This window comes from Pseudopipra pipra, chromosome 2 (assembly GCF_036250125.1).
Source record: "Pseudopipra pipra isolate bDixPip1 chromosome 2, bDixPip1.hap1, whole genome shotgun sequence".
NCBI lineage: Eukaryota > Metazoa > Chordata > Aves > Passeriformes > Pipridae > Pseudopipra > Pseudopipra pipra.
This window is the reverse complement of record NC_087550.1, coordinates 71,285,504-71,305,038: the sequence shown is the minus strand read 5'-3', so window position 1 is coordinate 71,305,038 and position 19,535 is coordinate 71,285,504. Positions and strand designations below refer to the sequence as shown.

The following is a 19,535-nucleotide window of genomic DNA, read 5'->3' as shown; positions in this document are numbered from 1 at the left end:
GGGGTTTTATTTGATGGTTGGCTGGCTGGTTGGTTTTTGGGTTTTGTTTTCCTTTTAGTTGTGAATATAATACTATGAGAAATTTTCCTCCACTAATCTCATTTAAATTTTCCTTCAAGCAAAATAAGCTGGTCAATAAAATTGAAAGTACTCTGAAGTGCTATTTCCATTGTCTTGGAGGCATACTTAACAAGTGTTCTTTTGGTTGTGAATCCCAATTTGCAGGACTTTTTAAAAACTTCTGGTCACTAAGGTTTGAGAAACCAGCCAAGTCCCTTGTCATCAATACAATTTGCCTGACTTTGACAGACTACATTATTAAAGATGTTATTTATATTTAATACATACAGCTCCATAGACATTTAGTGGAAAGTATTACTGTTTATTCTAGAGATTAATTAAATTTGATCACAAGTGGAGGTGCATAGAGTGGGGAAAGTTTTCTGTAGCTTAAAAGGGATTAAAACCAAAACAGGTCTGTAGAAATGGTGCTGAAGTGGACAGTCTTTATAGACTACAGTCTTTACAATCACATTAAATGAACATATAAATATAAAGTACACATTTTCGCTTTTAGAATTAGTGGCAGTGAATGTCAAAGGCACTTCAAAATTTGTCATCAAAGCAGATAACTCTACTTTGTAATTTATCTGGAAATAAAACAAAATGAATAGCCAAATAGGCAGTAAAAGGGCTGACTTTCAAAGATGAAACTAATAATTGAATACCTTAATCACCAAAGTTTTCAAATTAAAATTTCAATTAGCTGGGAAGGGCTTAATATATATGTGTGTTTGTGTATTTACAGAAAATGATTAGCTACTGTAATAAATGTAACTGACTTTAAAATAATGAATATTGTAAAAAACTCATTAAAAATGTTTATATCTACTCTCTAGGATATTAATACGTATTGAACATTATAAATAAGTGATTATTCAATAATTCAGTATAAAGTTTCTAATTGTTCTCATCTTAATTTGTTATATTATCATTAGTATAATAAAAGTAAGAATAGTTAGTAACACCAGTCCCAGTAAGTAGAAATATAAGTATCATATCAAATAAATAAACATGTGTGACCTTCTTAAGCAGTATCCTCCCCCCCACAAAACCCTAAAAATCCTTACTGTGTAAAGTGCAACTTAAATAGAATTTCAGAAGCTAAATCCAAGGATGTGATTCCAGAAAACGACTGCTAAGGAACTGTGGTGGGGGGAAAGAGTTTTCCCCCTGAAGTTATAAAATGGTAAAACCCCAGGGGGTGGTGACCCTTGAGGTTTTACCCAATGAGCACTTTTGCAAAATATAAACATATCACAAGGAGACCGGAAAAGAAGAAGTAGTTGTAGTTGTTGTTGGAAGACTGGCCATGTTGTAAGGGCACGAGGAGAAAGGGCAGGAGCCCCCCTGGGGGGCTCTGGCCCCCCAACCCCCGGCTGGAGGGCTCCAGGGACTTGGAACAGTATAAGACCGTGCTAAGTGTCTGTAGCTGAGCCGGGGGATGTTTCTCCACTGTGAGCCGCAGCAAAAGATACTGAAAAGCGGCGGCAGAGCAGCAGTGGATGGAGAAAGTGGCAGAGAGCCAGAAGAGATAAGACCGAGCAGCAACAACAGGCATGCAGCAACACAGAGAGAACTCCTGGAAGGAGAGAGAGAAAGAGAAAGAGAGCCAGCAGCAGAGAGAGCAAGACTAAGCTCTACAGACAGAGACAGAGTTCTGGGGTAAGAACTGAATCAAAAACCCCAAACTCCTTTGAGACCCCTCCTAGGAGGAGGATGATAGGCTCTTACTTGAGAAAGAGTCTTGAAGTGCTACAGCACTGCAGAAAGGAGCTGAAAAGCTCCGAGAAGGAATGCAGAGGGGGTGACCTTGGCCCCTCCGCTGCTTGAGACAGAGCAGAGAGCTCTGCAAAGGGAATTTGATTCCCCTGAAGATACAGACCGTCACGAAGATCCCTGAGCTTCGTTGATATTACCGTGGTGAGGCAACCGTGCCTGGGTGAATGCAGCTCACGGAAGATAAGACCCTCGCTTGAAGACAAGTGGCCGAGAGGGCTTGGATACCCCCTCTTGTGTACTGGCAGAGATCCAGCTACAGTTGCTGCATGGAAGAGAGAGAGATAGACTGCTACTCTGAAGAGAATGCTGCTCTGAAAGTGGAAAGGATCTTTCCTTCTTCCCTCCTGGACTTTTATTTGGAGGAGAGAAGAGATTTGATTCATTGTAAATACTTCTATGTAATGGTAGAGATAGCTAAGATTGCATATAATGTATTTATATAATGTATTTATTTTGTACAGTCATTGTAATATATATTCCCTTTCATCCATTTTGAGTCTCATGTATTGTCTGGAAAAACCATCTCACACCGGGTTGAGATGTGGGAGGGGGCTTGGACTAGGGAATTGGATTTTTTGGGCTTCTCAAACCATGACAGGAATGTATGTGTCGATTGCAGATAATTTTATTAAACTTTATACTCTAGATTTTTTAGCTTTTAGGGACTAGTTATGCCGCAAAGCAGACAGACCTAACTTTCCAAGCCTTTTCACAAACCTCAGGCTGTTTGGACATTTTCAAATCAGGCAGACACTGTACTGACAAGCCCAAGCTGATCTGATTTTTCAAAGACATCTGACATGCACATATCATCCATACAAGAAAAACACACCAACCCCAAGGCCATTCTCATGCAAAATGACAGCCAGAGAGAGAGGTGGTTCACATTGGATAACAATTTAATGCCTCAAGTGGAATGGAAACTGAGGATCAATTCTAACCTTGGACAGAAAAGTTTGAATTTGACATCTTCTGAGGGAAGGCTCTAATCCCCAGGCTGGAATACAAAAGCTACAGAGTGAAGGAGGAAGCATAGAAAAAAGAGAAAATATAACTGCACATTATTTTTTTTTTAAGTTTTAAACTTTTACCGGCCAACGTAACTAGTTATCACCATGTATTTTCTTAATGAACAATGAAAATCCATTCATATAAATACATTTCTCTCTGGAAAATCCTTTAAAATTCAATATTTATCCAAGTTCATGTTTCCTTTTCTATACAAAAGAGAACAGTCTCATTAGGGCTGATTTAAAAAACAAAACCAAAACAAAAAAACCACCAAAACAAAACAGAAAAAGAACCCACATTCCTACAAAGGAAAGTACTCACCTTGCTTTGATACCAAGGCTCTTTGTTTTACATAGTTAAATTCCTGACAGACCCATATTCTGTGCTCTCATAAAATCGCAATGCAAGCACATTTATTTGTTTTAAAGACACAAAATGGAATGTGGGTGTTGTGATTAACACTTATCCAGGGTGTATAATGCTGCCACTATTCTTGATTTTGTCTATGGAACAGTAGACAAAATACTTCTGAAGATGCGTATAGATATTGCATATCAGTATTATGACTAAGCATGCATAAAAGTGAACAGAGAATATTTAAATGTACTTAAAAAAAATGTACTCAAAAACCCCCACTTGTCTGAAGACTAAACCCCTGCATTTTCATCATAATGTCAATCAAAACAGAGAGTAAATCTCAAGATCCTATAAGGCAGTACTTATAAATACAACCAATATACTGAAAGCTCATGTGTACCATCATTATGCAACTTTCAAGATGAAATAACATAGATCAAATGGAACTAAGGGATACCCACAGAAAAAATTAAACCCAAGATGTTTGGCCAACAACGTCTTTATTCCTCTTGGAAATGAATTTTTGTTAAAAATAATTGACCTAAATGTCCATTAGTTAGTAGTCATGAGTAAGTGATATAGACATCTTTGTTCAACTGTTGATAAAATTCTTCCCTCCTTATGACATGTATGCTCTTGCACTTCACTCTAGATGATATGATCTAGAAGTACAACTAGTACAATATCTATAGAACATTAGTATTTCTTTTCAAGAAAATAAGAGCTTAATTTAAATCTTAATCTGCTTAAAAATGTTTGATTTACCCTTACTTGTAAACCAAAGATCATTCATCTCAAAGATTATATAACTCTTCAAAAAATGTAACTCGCAAACTTTTTCAGACTATCACTTCAAACATGCATACTGATGTGATCTTTGTCCTTAAACTGAAGGCATTTTCTGTGCAATAACTCATTTTCACAGGTTAATTCATTATTTATTTAGTTATTAGCTTGTTTGGGTTCCTGACTTGAAAGATGTTATGATCCAGTTATTAAAATTGTTAGAAATGCCTCTGCCCCAATTAAGGAGCAAACAAAATCATATGCCAAAGTCAATAGTATGGATTTTATTTAATGGCAAGTGAGAAAGAGAGAGAGAGAGAGAAGTAGAAAAAATGAGGGGGGGGGGGAGAAAAAGAGTGACAGAGAGAGATTAAGTAGAAAATGTATCATCTCTCCATAGACCTGTCAGCATCCCGTGGGTCTTCTGGTCTTCTTGGTTGTTAGGGTCCCCCTCCCACACATTCAAGAGATGTCCAAGCACCTCCCTTGGGGTGGGCAGGGAAGCTTTGCACTCTTGCAACAGGCTCTGGTTTTGTTGCCTCGCTTGGATCATATGCAGTCTTGTGGTGGTGGAAGGCTTCAGGAATGAGTCAGGGAGCACTTTGGTGGTCTTTGACATCCCGTGTGTATGTGGTTTTCCCAGAGCCCGGGAAGTTTAGTCTGTTTGGTGTGGAGAGATTTCGCCATCACATCCAAAACCCTTCTCCCCACCCTGCTCAACCACCCGCTGAGCTCAGCTAGGGTGAATTCTTAAGACAGATACATTCTTCTTCCACTAGTCTTGTTTACTTCTCAAACTCAAGATAATTAGACAGTAGTCTTATCTCAAGTTCCCCTTCACAGTCCAGATTCCAGTCAGGAAGCATATTGGGCAGGGTGTGGGGCATACTTTGGTGGTCACAGAGAGGCAGTTGCTTCCTTGCAGTTTGACAAAAAGGCTTTCTATGATTTTAACAATGTTTAAGACATTAACAACATTTCAGTCCATCACAAAAGAGAATAATGTGTGTCTTAGAAAGAAAAAATAATCTATATGTACTTTCTGAACATCTCCAGCGAGACCTAGCACTACTGGTCCCTATAACAGCCTAGCTTTTTCGTCTTTCCTTCTGTTTAAAAGATTTATGAAAAACCAAATTAGGAACAGAAATAGTATCTTACGATTTATGTGACTGCAACTGATAGATACAAATCATAAGCCCTACATAAAAAAAAAAAAATTAAATGCTCACCGTGAACTTTTTTTTTTTACTTTTGGATGATTTTTTAAAAAATTAAGAGATCGTAAAATATATTTACATGATTAAATTGCTCTCAAGAACCTCTATTCTTCTTTTGGCCTTCTGACAAGTCCTGATCTAGTAAAACACTTACTCATAGGCTTCATTTACATTCCTGATCAATGCTACTATATATGATATTCATAAATTTACCTGTGCTTAAGCAATTCTGTCACTACTAAAGCAGACAAAATACACTAAATACATTGTATGTTCGGAATTGTTAGCTTGGGTGTCATTTGTTACTTTTTGACGATTAACCTATATTAGGCAGTAATCAAAATCACTTCTTTTAGCACATCTGATCGTTAATCTATCAACACTCTGCTAATGCAGCCAAAAAAATTCCGACCAGGCTAAAATTATTTTCACTCTAGCTAGCATTATCCTGTCAATATTGTGGCATATAACACACACTACTGTATCCTCCTTTTACAATCTCTTTTAGAATTCCAAATGTACAGGGGCGGTCATAATCTTTTCAGATATGTGAAGTCAAATAGCAGCAGAATTTGTCAAAGCATAGTAACTGTGACACACAATTCTAACCAAAAAACCCTGTCATTAAGGAAGTCCTCTTTATGCATTTATGTAAAGAACTGATGAAGCCCAATGCCCAATAAGGATTCAAACGGCAGCCATGTTCATCAATCATTAATGAAAACCACAACACACAAAGATCTGTACATAACTTCTCAAGGGAGCTTTCTACCAGAATTTAACTGCTTGGATGTACAACAGAGAGATTAGGTTGTCTGCCTTGCCAGCAAACAGCATTCTTTTCCAGGCAGTAGGATGTCTTCTGAGAAAATAGTCAGTTTTATACTGATATGCTAATCTTAGCAAGGATTGATTACCTTCATTTCTCTATCTTCCTGACAATATATAATCTCTTTTGTAACATGACACAGAGAAGATTCACCTCCAACACATGGATAATAAAATGATGTAGATTCATTTTTCATTTCCAGAGGGGGTTATTTTTTGTTAATTCAAGTTTTCAATTTCCTACAGAAATGATAGCATATTGTATTAAAAGGACACTAAATTAATTAACTGGAGATATTCTGATATAACTTGACTCTCAGCTTATTCTGTGTGCTGGGTGGAATCATTAAAACCTATGCTGGAGGGCAATATCTCCTAGATTAGTAGCAGAGGTGACATAAAAGGTGCCAAAAGAATGCCTTAAAGAGCAGCAAACACAGTAAGACATTCAAGGTGTGCCTGACACACCTTCTTTAGTATAAAGGAAAAGGTTTCCTTTCCCACATGGAAAGTGGTTTACCCATCCTGGACCTGTAGCAAAGACACTATGCAAAGCTGACAAGCTATCCTGGTCACCCTAGTGCCTTCATACCATTCATTGAATCAGATATTTTCTAAAAAAAAAAATAAATTAATGTGTTTTTATTTTGTGGTTGGGGTCTGCAATTTAGAGTTGCCTCTTTGAACTTATTTGAACTTAATTTCAACAAAGGTTATCCGAGTAAATAATTTTTAAGGTTTGTCATGATTTACAGCACGCTACTTTCATCTCAGCGCCACAATCAAGCCAAGAAATAATACACATAGAAACATGATCATGTAGATTAGAAATGCAAATTTTAAATAGACTGAAAAGCCAGGTCTATATAACGATATATTTGCTGTAAAGACAAGGATAAATAAACTTTATTTGTGGAACAATTGAAATCATTAATCATTCTTCAAGTTAAAATAGTGCTAGGATTTCAGACAGTGATCTTTCCAAATGAAGACAGTTTTAGATGGATAGGAACAACTGACAAGTATGAACAACAGCTTAAAAGGAAAACAGAACAAATGGCAGAAAAGTCAAATTTAACCTGAAAGATAAAATATCTTCAATTAGAAGCAGAAAAGAGTACTGAAGTTGAAAGCATTTAGTGAATAATGAGATGACAAGCAGTATACACACACTTGAACACTGTTACCCAGATGAAAAGTGTCATTATCAAGATAAGAAGATACTGCAACTGATCAGAATACTGACAAATGTAGGCAGGATAATGTCTTTACAATATGTGTAATTCTCAACAGTTTGATGCTGGCTGTATTCTAGCTCAGTTTTAGAAATATCTAACATGCTGTATATTTTTTTTAATAAGCTACAAACCTTTGATTTATAGCTCAAGTTCAAGAGAATCCAGATGTTTTTCAAGACCTTAATCTTCAAAACAGTTTTTACAGTGAAAGATCATGACATCGTTGCATGCTTCCATCTACCAAATTTGTCCCATATAAACCTTCCTTTAGCTCTATTTGCACTGTCTTCACTCTTCATCACAAAACTTCAACAGTGATTGAGAAGAAATCAACTATGATGTCTAGTCATTGTCATACATTCTACTAGGATAATAGAAAAAGTAAACACTAAACGTTCTGGTCATAGAAGCCAGAGCCCTTAATCTATCGTTTCTCTGGATTTGTGAGGGTTATAAACAAGCCTTGATCAGTTTACTACTTGATTTCAAGCTTATCAGGAGACAAAATTGACAGATGACTAAGGGTAAAACTGAATTGATACCAGTAATTATGTACTTTTAGCTAATTTGCTAGATCCTGACTACTGGCCTCTGTTACAAACACAGTCAGGACCTAAAGGGCTACAGTGAACTGTTTCGTAGTACAGAGACCATCTGACCTAAAATGGCCTGTATCCATACTATTCAAATCTCCCACCTTTCCAAAACAGTGGTCTCCATCAAAAACCTCATTGAAAATGGCCATTGTCTTATGCTAGCTCCTAAATTGTATGTAAAGATTGTGTGGGAGCTGCTATTTGACCTGGGCCAAAATATGAATCAATCATTCTAATGGTATAAAAATACAGATCTTTGAGATTAAGCACCTTAGGAATGAAATTTTGCACAATTTCCTGTCCTGCTGCAAGCGAAAAAGTTTCCGGTCCTTGCTACAGATTACAGAGGAGTGTTAGTTCATATTCACATGCATACTCTTGAAAACTTAGTTATAACACTACTTTTTAATGCCTTTAAAATGGTGGTGTAGAACACATATCTTAAAAATTTCTTAATTTCTGAAAACAGAATACTAAAGTACTTGTCAAGGCACTTGTTTGAGGACTTGTCACTCTGAAAATTACACTTGAAGTCAATCTATTTTAGAATAAAAATAGGGAAAAATTTTTCTGCAGAGACCAAGTAAAAGAACAATGAAAAACAATTTAGAAAAAGATGTACAGAAATTAAAGAGAATCAGTCAGCCATCCATCTACACACATGTATATGAAAATTTATGCACTTAGAATATCAGGTTCTTTATACTATTTCATTCAGTTCTGAAACTGTCAAAGGTCTCATGCAAGCCCAGTACAGAGGATACAGGGTTTTTAACACCACTTTTACAGTGCAGAAGGCTAATTTAGATGTATTCTTCTACATGTACCACATGCAAAAGCTTTCCTTTGTTTCTGTTCATATCAAGTTTTCCATCTGCCTCCAAAAATGTTCTGATGGGGAGATACATTACTTGAAGTATCTAATACTGCTCTGGAATTAGTAATTGTGAGGGGTAAGCTTTGGTTAACAAACAAACACGCACCCATCTGCTTGCTGCATTCCTCTTCCCCTCTCCACACCTCCTCCCTCACTGAGATAGGGAAAGAAAGTAAGAATGGATGCCCATTGGAAACAAAACCAAAATATTCAAATATTTAAACAATGTCTTTCCTCCTCCTGTTTCTCTGACAAATTCACTCCTTCACTTCAGACCCATTTACACCTGCCTTTTGTGTCACAAGGAGGATGGGGAGTGTGGGTTATGGTCAGTACACAATGATTTCCCTCTGCTGTTCTTTACTTCTCCCTCTTTTGCCGTGCCCCAACATGGGCACTCTGCAGGTCACAGTTTCTTCAGGAACAGCCACCTGCTGTGGCCTGAGGTTTTCCATGGGCTACAGTGTGGATATTGCCCCAGCATGGTCCTCCATGGACTGCAGGGGATATCTTTGCTGTTATGGAGTACCTCCTTTCCTTCTAACCTTGGTGTTCCTTGTCCTGTTTCTCCCTCTTTTGTGTTAGATTTTTTCCTTTCTATTTTTAGTTCCTCCTCTGCCTGTCCATGTAGCCAGAAAAGGCAAACTATTCCTCAGAGAATTTTCTTTAGTCATGTGAGAACTGTAATGAATACTTGAACTGAACTGGGGGCAGACATATTGACTTGGTGTTCCTGTTGTCAAAGAGGCAAGGCATGGGATTTTAAGTGGTCTTTATCACTATTATTATATTCTATGAATTAAAACTCTCGTATGAGACCAGAAATCAGTTCAACTTGTATTTACTGACGATAAGTTTGCACTGGATATCTATCCCAAGAATCCAGGAAGTGTAGCCGAAAAAAATGGTATCTGCTCTGTGGTGGAGATGTACCATGTACTATAAAAACTGCTGCTGTTAGGCCTCTATCTATGCAAAAAAAAAAAAGAGGAATGATAAGATGTATTTTGAATATGAACTATGCTTCTCTTTGGGGCGGGAAACATTACTTTGGGAATAATAATTCTAAAATTTAACGGATTGTTAAAAAATGTCATATCTAATACTCTTTAGTTTGTGCTCATGCATTAAACTTTATTTAAAGATTTCTAATTGAGTAAACTGAATAGTATTATATTGACCTAGCTATATAGAAGGGCTACATAGAAGGCTAGCTATAAAAAAGCTAGATATAGAGAAGATTAAAGAACAATCTCTTTGCATATAGTATTTTCTACATTTTTATTCAGTTAAAGTATCATGCAATACGTCCAAGAACAAATAGAAATGTACTAACCTTTGTAAAGAAAACTCAAAAATTACTTCAATTTCAGCTTTCCACATCTGATTTTAAAAAAAAGAGGGAAATACAATTATTGAAAAAACACAACAAAGAAAAAAGAAATTATGTGGATATAAAATGATCTTCACAAAAGAAAAAGAAATCAGTACTATTATTAAAGAATTAAAGATTCATTCAAATTTCAAGGGACTTTGGGAAATAACCCACTCCAAAGTCCTAGTCAGAGCATGCACACTGAATTCAGGCTATCTTTGTCAGGGTATTTTTTCAGTCAAGCCTTGGGAAAAATTACCTGGATCTAATTATCCTCATGGTGATTTTTCTCCCCTCCCTTACATCCAGCCCCAGCTTTCCTTGTACTTTTTAAAAAGAATTTTCTTCAAACTGTATTCCAAGTTCCTCTTCAGTTTGAGTACACTGGATGCATATAATGACTATGCAAAATCCAGGAATCTCATGATATCATAAAGGCCAAACAGTGAAACACCATTACTTCATTTTTTTTTCTTAGACAGAACTTTACTTATGTAAATTTCTTCAAAAAATTAGAACATACTTGCATGGGTCAAGCATATCAGGCAATAAAAATTCATACCCTGCTTTGCCTCCCACACATTCCCTTAAAATATTTTTATTCTGAGCAAAGACATCGCATCAGGAGCTAATCATTTTAAGTGTGAAGTAACACATTCAGTAAGACTGAATAAGATTTTTAAGTCATCAAGTTTTGATCTGCATAACTTAGGTTCTAGGAATTAATTCTTGTTTCAAATACATCAAAGTATTCAGTCTCTGACTAAAACTGTTGAAGATGAGGAGTTCCATACAAGGTCTTGTAAAATCTTCAGTGTTTTAAGCTGCCTGAAAATCCTGCACAGCATTTTCTGTTGAATGATACAAATATTTTTTTTACACCATTTTCAGCATTTTAACTATCCTACTTTGCAGTTGTACTACTCAGGCAAATTTCTTATTGTCTGAAATTAAATCATCTCATAGATCTATTGCCATTTGACTAAAAAGATTGAACTAATGGTCTTTCTCACAAGTCTGTAATATTTTTGAACTTTTGAGTGAACTTTGAATTTTTGAAGTAAGCAAGTGGGACGACAATTTTTACTGTGCTGAGATACCAAAGACTATGGAAAAATGAGTAGCGATGATCTTGTACATCCTCTGTGCAAAGGAGATATATATCTACATTAAAATTCCAAACGCATTTACTACAGGGAGGACATCATTAACCTCAAGAGCATGAGGTCATGGGCTTTCTTGTGTCCACACTCCTAGCCAGTGCTAGCACATGCAGTACTTGATCTTGTGTCCTCCTTTAGGATTATATATTACATATATATTATATATTTCCCGTGTTACTAAAACAAAAATACTATTTTTCAGTATGTAATTCACTAGGTAAAACCAAATGAAAACATATGAAGATTGTTTTTTAAAGCACCAAAGTGTCATTTTTTTATTATAATGCTGAGTATATATTCCAGATCCTGAAGTGTAACAGCATACTGGTTGTTTTGAGGTTTCAAAGGTTTTGTGGGAATAATCAATTAAAACATAACTCGGTTTCATTCACTCCACACTTTGGTAGTAGTTAATGAAGTAAGACATTCCCTGGACTATGCATGCAAGATCATGGGGAAAACTATTTGGACCAGTCCATGTAGAATGAGTCAGGAAGCTGATAATGAGAGATAAGAAAAGTCAGACTTCTAATGACTGAGCTCTCTCCAAACAAATGTTTTTCTACCAGTACAGACAACCCTGTAAATTTTAATCTAAAAAGTCACAGGAAAGCAAAATAAATCATACAAAACAAAAAGGGAAAAAAAGGAACCTCGATATCTTCTTGGAGTATTTCTGCTGTCTTTGGTATCTTAAGGAAGACATTGTGTTTGAAGAGTTAATAATCTTGAGCAAGACCTGACAGTCATTTTGGGCCAAGTGCTAGGGCCTGAGCTAGCCATAGGCTAACATGAGTGACCACTATAAAGCCCCAGGTATATATCAATAAAGGGAAGCTTGCAAACTTGCTGGAATGCCCTGAATATATGTAATTTCTGGCTACATTTCTTAGATACATGTAGTTAGATCTGCTCTGGTGGGCATTAGGAAGGAGATGGCTCCCCTACTCAACAACAACAAAAACAAAAAAACAAACCAAACAAACCAAAATGATAATTTTGTTTGATATAGTAGCTATAAAGGGCTAGAGTACTGCAGAGGGCAAGGAAGGTGATCCATGAATCGGATCTGCACAGCATGAAGTGGATGTTCACTAAGGGAGATAAGTTTTCTTTCTGAAGTTGTCTTCTGATTTATTTCAAACAGCATTATTGAGCACCTTTAACAGTTCATACAATCCAGTTTGTGAGAAGAATGAAACCTAAGGATCAAAATAAGACATACAAGTCTGACCAGAGTGTTTGGAAAAGGGAATAAAATGGAGACCTTATTTATTTAAAAAGAAGGTAAACTAGGCAAGAACGTTGGCTTAAAATGACATAACCTGCCACGTCTATTTGAGTAAATTTCAGAACCTGCGGACAGAATATCCAAGTCCTTAAATAAGGTCACCTGATGTCAAATATACTTCTTTAGGATCAAAGGATAATGATAATGAATAAAGTAGGTCTTTAAATACATTTTGGCAGAAAAACTTGACATTGATAACAGAAAGATACAGAACTTGACTCACTGCTTCCTTGGAGCTCTGTTGTTGTTTACACCTATCTAAATGATAACAGATATCACAAGTATTTAAAGGTATATTCTGAAGTTCAAGGTGGGGGACAAATGTACTAAATGAGTCCTGAATTATAAAGAAATTGAAAATTCAGTTGTCACAAACCTGAGGCTCCAGCTCTTAGCAGATTGGAACACTTACCGGAAAGTTTTAAAGAGAGAAATAGACTAATGACACAATTAGTATGATATTATCAATGAATCAATATGTGAGAAATAGCAATTCTGCATACAATAGGTTATATTCTCTGATAGTTTTTTACATTGCTGTAAACTTTTGAGTCCACAGAACCTTGGCAACCTCAGTTTCTACAGAGAAAATGTGTTACTTTAAGATGTATGTGTAAACTTCGCAAGATTATAGTGTCTACTTTTAACATAAAAGACATTGCACCTTCTGACCTGAAGACTATTTTAGGCTTTCTTTAGAAATTCAAGTACTTTTTCTAAAACCAATTATGTATGTTCTTCAGTTCTGAGCTTAGAACATCCATCAAGAGGGCATAAGCGCCAAAGTTACTGACATGAAATTTGAACACTTTTCTTGGAGGATACTTAACCATTTTCATAGCAGTTTTTCAGCTTTTCATTTACTGTCATGATATTGACTTTTCTAGGCAATAGTGCATATTACTCCAGAAAATAATGTTATTCTTAATTATGTAAAAGATATTGTATATTGCTGTCTCTTACTATCCTCTAATATCTTTTACAATGAGATTTTCATCTGCAAAGGGACAAAAAAAAAGGAAACGTAAGAAATTAATCTAAAAAAATCCATTTATAGCTTTAAAAACTATAATATTCAATACATTGTAATCCTTGTGTCTAGAGTATACTGCTATCCAAAATGAATATGCTAATAAATGAGGAATCCAGTGAAACCTATTGTGGAGCCATTCAGACTGTGAACAAAATGCTTTTATATCATATGCTTGGAGATGCATTTGTTAAGGCACTATTCATCATAAAACAAGACATACATGATTTCATCGTAATTAAATATAAGCATTCGTATTCATGGAGTCTTCAACAAGAAGGACAGGAATGTGCCTATTTTGGTTTCTTCTCTGTCCATAATTCATAATTTGTTCTCCTTTATTTTCAGATGCTGAACTAAGACATAGAAGAAGTCCAGACTCAGGTTGGTTTTTACTTTTTTTGTTGTATTCAACAAACTCTTAATCTAATTGTATGCTAACTCATTCATCTGTAGAATGTGTTCAGTAGTGACCTACACTCATAAAAGAGTTAACAAATTCAGTGAAATTTTTATGTAGTCGCAGTTTTCAGGGACTGAAAGATGTAATTTCCATCATCGTGGAGTACCAATAGGAATTCTATAAAACTGAAACGTCCTCTGCTAATAAAGAATTATTGTTCCCTGACTGTCTTTCAGAAAGCATGAGGATGGAAGGATATGCCTACAGCATCCCCTTGAAAATCATCATTAATGTAAAAATACAAAAAAATCATACTTTCAAAAAAAAGTATAAAGGAAAAGTCACTTGGACTGATACACACAATTAAAGTGGTGTTTAAACCAAAAAGGATATTTTGCTAACTGCAGAACCACAGCTATATAGAAGGAAGTTCATTTAGTTACTAAGATGTTATCTTACTAAAAATCTGAGAAGAAAGGTCCCAGAGGTCTTTGAGATACTTACAAGTGTAGCAACAAGGGTAGTGTAAGACATGAGAGTGAGAGCCTTACATAAATTTGGAAAAAAATTTATACTCCTTCTTTCACTGAAATAAATATAGAGAATGGCCTGGTAATTAAAATAATGAAGTTACTTGATTATTTTCTTGTTTGCTTTGGTTTGGTTTCCATCTTTGTAGGAAAAAAAAATAAATAAATATTTAAGAACAAATTTCCTGGATGATATTCTGAAAATATACAATATTTCATTTGTGTTTTTTTTCTAGTTCCTTAAAAGAAAGATTAACTATGTGGCATCTTGTTTTCTCCATGAAGATTAACATGAATACTATGGGCAAAGTTCTCTGCATTTTTCATTTATCATTCATACATGTAAAACTTAAATTTTATTCCTTCTATAAAAAATTTCATATCCTGCAGAAAGTATTTCAGTGTATCATAATAACACCATGAAGATATGACAGTATTTTCCTTGTCAATAAGGAAAACCTCTGTTTTACTATATTCGTTGTTACCCTAAATATAGTAGGGTTCTTTTTCCTCTAATAGAATAAAGTGTCCCTTTCATCTTCTTTAAAAGCAAGACACTTGGAAATCTTCCTTTTGGAAAATACTTCCCTGCAGAATAGCAGTCTGTAGCAGTCACCATTACTAGGGAATGCTGACTCTGTATGTAGACTGTTTTTCAAATTACAAGTACTTGATAAGCTTTCAAAAATACGGCTATTAAAACATAATAGCTATTTTAACATAAAGCTTAGTAATGAAAAAATTGAAAACTGGTAATTTTTTTTTCTACATCATGATGCTAATTTATTAGTATTGTTAGTGTTATTGAGGCAAAGTGTTTGTTTTGTTTTGTTTTTTTTTAATTGGATTTTTTCTCTCCAAAGATTAACTATATTTTTGAAGTATATTGACTTAAAATATGCTTGGAAGAGAGAGTTTTAAGCAACCATTAAGGAAGAGTCAAGTCCTTGAACTTGAACCATAGCCCCTCCTGCATACATCTCGAGAACCATGAACAAAAAGGTATTGATAAAACTGAAAGGGATGATAAGAACCAAATATTCAATATAAGAGGAATTTATATATATATATATACATATACACATGTATATATATATAATGTCAGTAAGTTTTCCACTCAAGACTGGTTATTTTTTTTTTATTACAGTAGAGCAGTTATAATATATTCTGTGAACCTATGAGATTGTTTAGTTAAGATCTCAGATCAGACTCTCTTAATACCTCCATGCCCCAGTGTGCCAAGGTAAAGCTTAAGCTCTAGCAGATGTTAAAAGATACTAAACAAATATAAAATTTTAAAAAGCAATTAAATCAGACTTTTTCAGAAATTGTTGCACTGGTAGTGAGCTTTCTCACTTCCTCAACATCTTTTGGTATATTATGTCTATATGTCTAGAGGTGCATTTTTGTCCTTGCTTTGATATAAATATATAAAAAAAATATATACACACACTTTTGATTAGACTAATCTTGTATTTGCACAACAATATACACTATATTCATTTTTTGCAACCTACAGACTATGACATAGACAGCAGCATTTTTCAGGCCTCAACAGACTTCCCGTAGTTGTGATAGAATTCTGGTTTTAGCTGTTTTCAAAGGCTTTACTAAAAACTTGCTTTTCCTATTGTTTTGGAATGAAAACATAAATTTGAAAGTATACCAGAAGTGAGAAAATATTCTGAAAATTATATGAAGCTAGTTCTAAATAAATCTTCCCTTCCACAAGACACTGGAATTTCAACATATGTTTTGTATTCTAGAAATAGGAAAAATGAGCAATGAAACTTTCTGGAATGATTATTAGTATTACTGACTGAAAACATTTAAAACTATAACATGGACAGTTGTTCAATGACATAATACTCAATTTTTTAAGAACATGAAGTATTTTTGATGATTATGTAAAAACAATGAGGAAAACACAAGCAAAATAAGTGCAGCATGTAAAAAAATATGTCCTTTCTACAAAATTCTGCAGTCATCCCACAACACTGTATGGATTAAACTGTAAATTATAATTTTCTACAAAGTAGAGAGTGAGAATCATATACTAACATTAACTCTTTCAAAATACTAACCACAGATAATTTTTCTGGGAGTCTAAAAGGAGCTAGATAAGGAGCTTTGGAGTAATGCTTGTAGATGGGACCTAACGGCATCCTTAAATGTTTCCTGAGTTGCCTTCCCCTTTTTCCAAAGCTGATACACCCTCTTTTTTTACCCTGAGTTCCTGTGCATGCTTCCTGCTCAGCCAGGCCAGTCTTCTTCCCCAACATCCTGAGACAGCCTGCTCCTGCGCCTTCAAGATTTCTTCTTAAAGTACGTCCAGCCTTCTTAGGTCCCTTGGTTTTGGCTGTTTAGAAATCAAACTGTTGTTGGAGGAAAAGGATGAACCAACAGCAGTTCCCCTCTGTCTTCTGCATTCATTCTCTGCCTTTATTAAGAATATGAACAAATCAAGACCTACCCTCAAGATGTTATCAGAACTGTTTTAACTTGACCCTGTAGAGGTTATGGGTGGAAGAACACTGTACTTTAGGAGGTAGTGATTTCCAAAAAGGTTAACCTGAGCAGGCCCAGGCCTGTGTTGTACTGTGCTGCATGTACAGCCTGGCTTTAAAGTCTGTGCTGTGCAGTATAAATCCCATTTCTGCATGGTAACCTCAACCAGCTAACAGGCAGCTCCCACTTGTTACTGACGATTATATGACGTGCGTGGCCTTACCTTTATCTAAGTATACAGAAAGAAGTTTTCATGAGGACATAATTTCTATTTTAATTGTAGAGGGGAAAAAAGAGTTGTTTCCTCATAAAAAAATCTTATCATAGTTTGAATGTTAAAAAAGGAGAAGCTCTGCTATGGACAGGGTTGGCAAGGTGTACTGCACAAGGAATCCTGTTTGATTCTGCACTGCTTGAGGCAGAGTGCAGACTACTGCAGAGTGTTAGCTCTAATAAATAGCATTTTAAATGATAACTTAAAAAGTCTAAGTGGCTTTCTATGGGAGTCATAACGAATAATGCCCTTTTCCTAACACATTGTTTAACATAGCTAGTATTAACGAAGCATAACTATCCCTGCAGTGCAGGTCTGACATTTTCCTATGAACTTGGATATCCACAGATGTAAAACTAAGTTCATATAACAGCACAGGTATTAGGTCTTTGCCCGCAGGAAACACCAGATAATTAAAGTTTGCTTACACATCTTCCTTAGAGACTTTCCTTTTGTGCCTGCCTGTATGTTGCTCACTTTATTCCTTTTATCTTTTCCTCTGAAGCATCTAATTATTCTTGATTTAATCCTACCTGTGTAGGCATAAACCTCATGCTTTTTTCATAAATCTTGTTGAACAGAGAGAATACTTCTTTATAATGGTTCTTAGGCTGGCTTATATCAATGCTGATCCTGTTGCTGAAGAGGCAGATTGGTGCCATACAATCCTCTCACTTTGAAACCATTGTGCTTGTGAGTATCTTGTATCCTCTGAAAAGCAATGGGGGAGAGGTTTATGTGCCATGATGATTATCAGATGGTTAGGCTGGGGCAGCCCTGGAACTAAGGGCAAGAAGGCGAACAACCTGAAAGCCTACAGTCAGGACAAAGGCATCAGAATTGGAGAAGTGAGATGACAGAAACAGAGAAGTGCACGGCTCCAAATTTTGTGTTTGGTTAACGCAGGAATGTCATCGGTTGGTCCCTGGCTAGTGTACATGTGTGGTGGAATAATAGAGTAAATGTGATGGATATACGCATAGAAAGTCTTAAAGACACACTTGATGCTCTAAGGGCAGCAGGACAGACACCACCAGCTAGAACACTGTGCCACATGTCATGAAGGTGTAAAGAAGAATACAATGCTTCAAGTGATTTCCTGGGCAAAATGGTATAAAACACAGTGCCTCTAGGATTTAAGCTGTAAACAAAAGGGAAAAAAAAGATGACAACCAGTATAAGGTAAAATTGATAAAGTTCTGAAGCTGACAATAGAAGCATCTCTAAATTTTCTTTATACAGGAAATACTACTCTATTATAAACCAGCTCTTTTCTGCCTATGAAGAGCCTTTAGCAAAATCTATTTTGGACACAGTCGTCAAAGTCCTGTAAGAACAATGGAAAATTAGTTACTTAAATAGATGGAACCAGATCCTGTAACTGTGCTTTTCTTGGAGTTTTGAATGATCTAATGTAAAAGGGAAAGTGTGATTTGAGAGATTAGTTTCAAACTCGAGCTCTTGCAATTTTTTATTCCACAGAATTTGTATTCCCAGAGCTGAATATAACTTAACTTTTTGTTTCTCTAGTATTCATTTTATTTCCTTCATATATGTAATCACCAAGTTTTCTGCTTTACCAAAATCACATAGAATATAGCTGGTTCTAGAAAAAAATGATTTTTGATTTTTGGATAACAAATGAGAAGAAATGCAGGATTGTGATTTGGCTGGTAAGTCCTGAATTACTATATTGTTTTTGTTAATTTGTACGCATCATATGGCATGCTAAGCTCATTTCATTTTCACCCTGAGGCTGTCTTCTCCACTAGAGTTCAAACATAAGGCAAGTCTTTTCAAATGAGACAAATTTGTATTCTACAAGGTTGGTTTTTTCAAAGAATTATTTTAAAGAAGAACAGACATCTTTAATTTCCATAATTTTTCTTGCTCTCCACTTACTTGTGAAATTTATGGCTGCTGAGTTTTCAAGAGGATATCCATGTCTTTTTAGTCTTTTTGTACTAAACAAAAACGAAATATGACTAAAAGAAACAAAAGAATCCTTGTAAAATTTTTATTTATTTTTTTTCTGTTTTGCTTCCTTCTTACCATTATAACCCATTGACTTAGGAATTCTCTCTTCACTATGTGAGATAAAATGTTATACACATAGGTCACAAAAGCCCGAGAGAAGCAATGACAAAAGACTAAGGAATGCATTTGGAGTCTGGAGAATAGTGATTTCATTATATCTGTATTCCTC

The 19,535-nt window shown here is 35.4% G+C and overlaps 1 long non-coding RNA gene across 1 annotated transcript in view; it reads left to right on the top strand.

The window, feature by feature from the left end:
• The first annotated feature begins 1,380 nt into the window (after positions 1-1,380).
• Positions 1,381-19,535, top strand: part of LOC135406968 (uncharacterized) — a 110,641-nt gene continuing 92,486 nt past the window's right edge. Inside the window, exons 1-2 of the long non-coding RNA XR_010426609.1 lie at positions 1,381-1,725; positions 13,963-14,002. This is a non-coding gene — a long non-coding RNA (uncharacterized LOC135406968). The remainder of the gene's footprint in view (positions 1,726-13,962; positions 14,003-19,535) is intronic.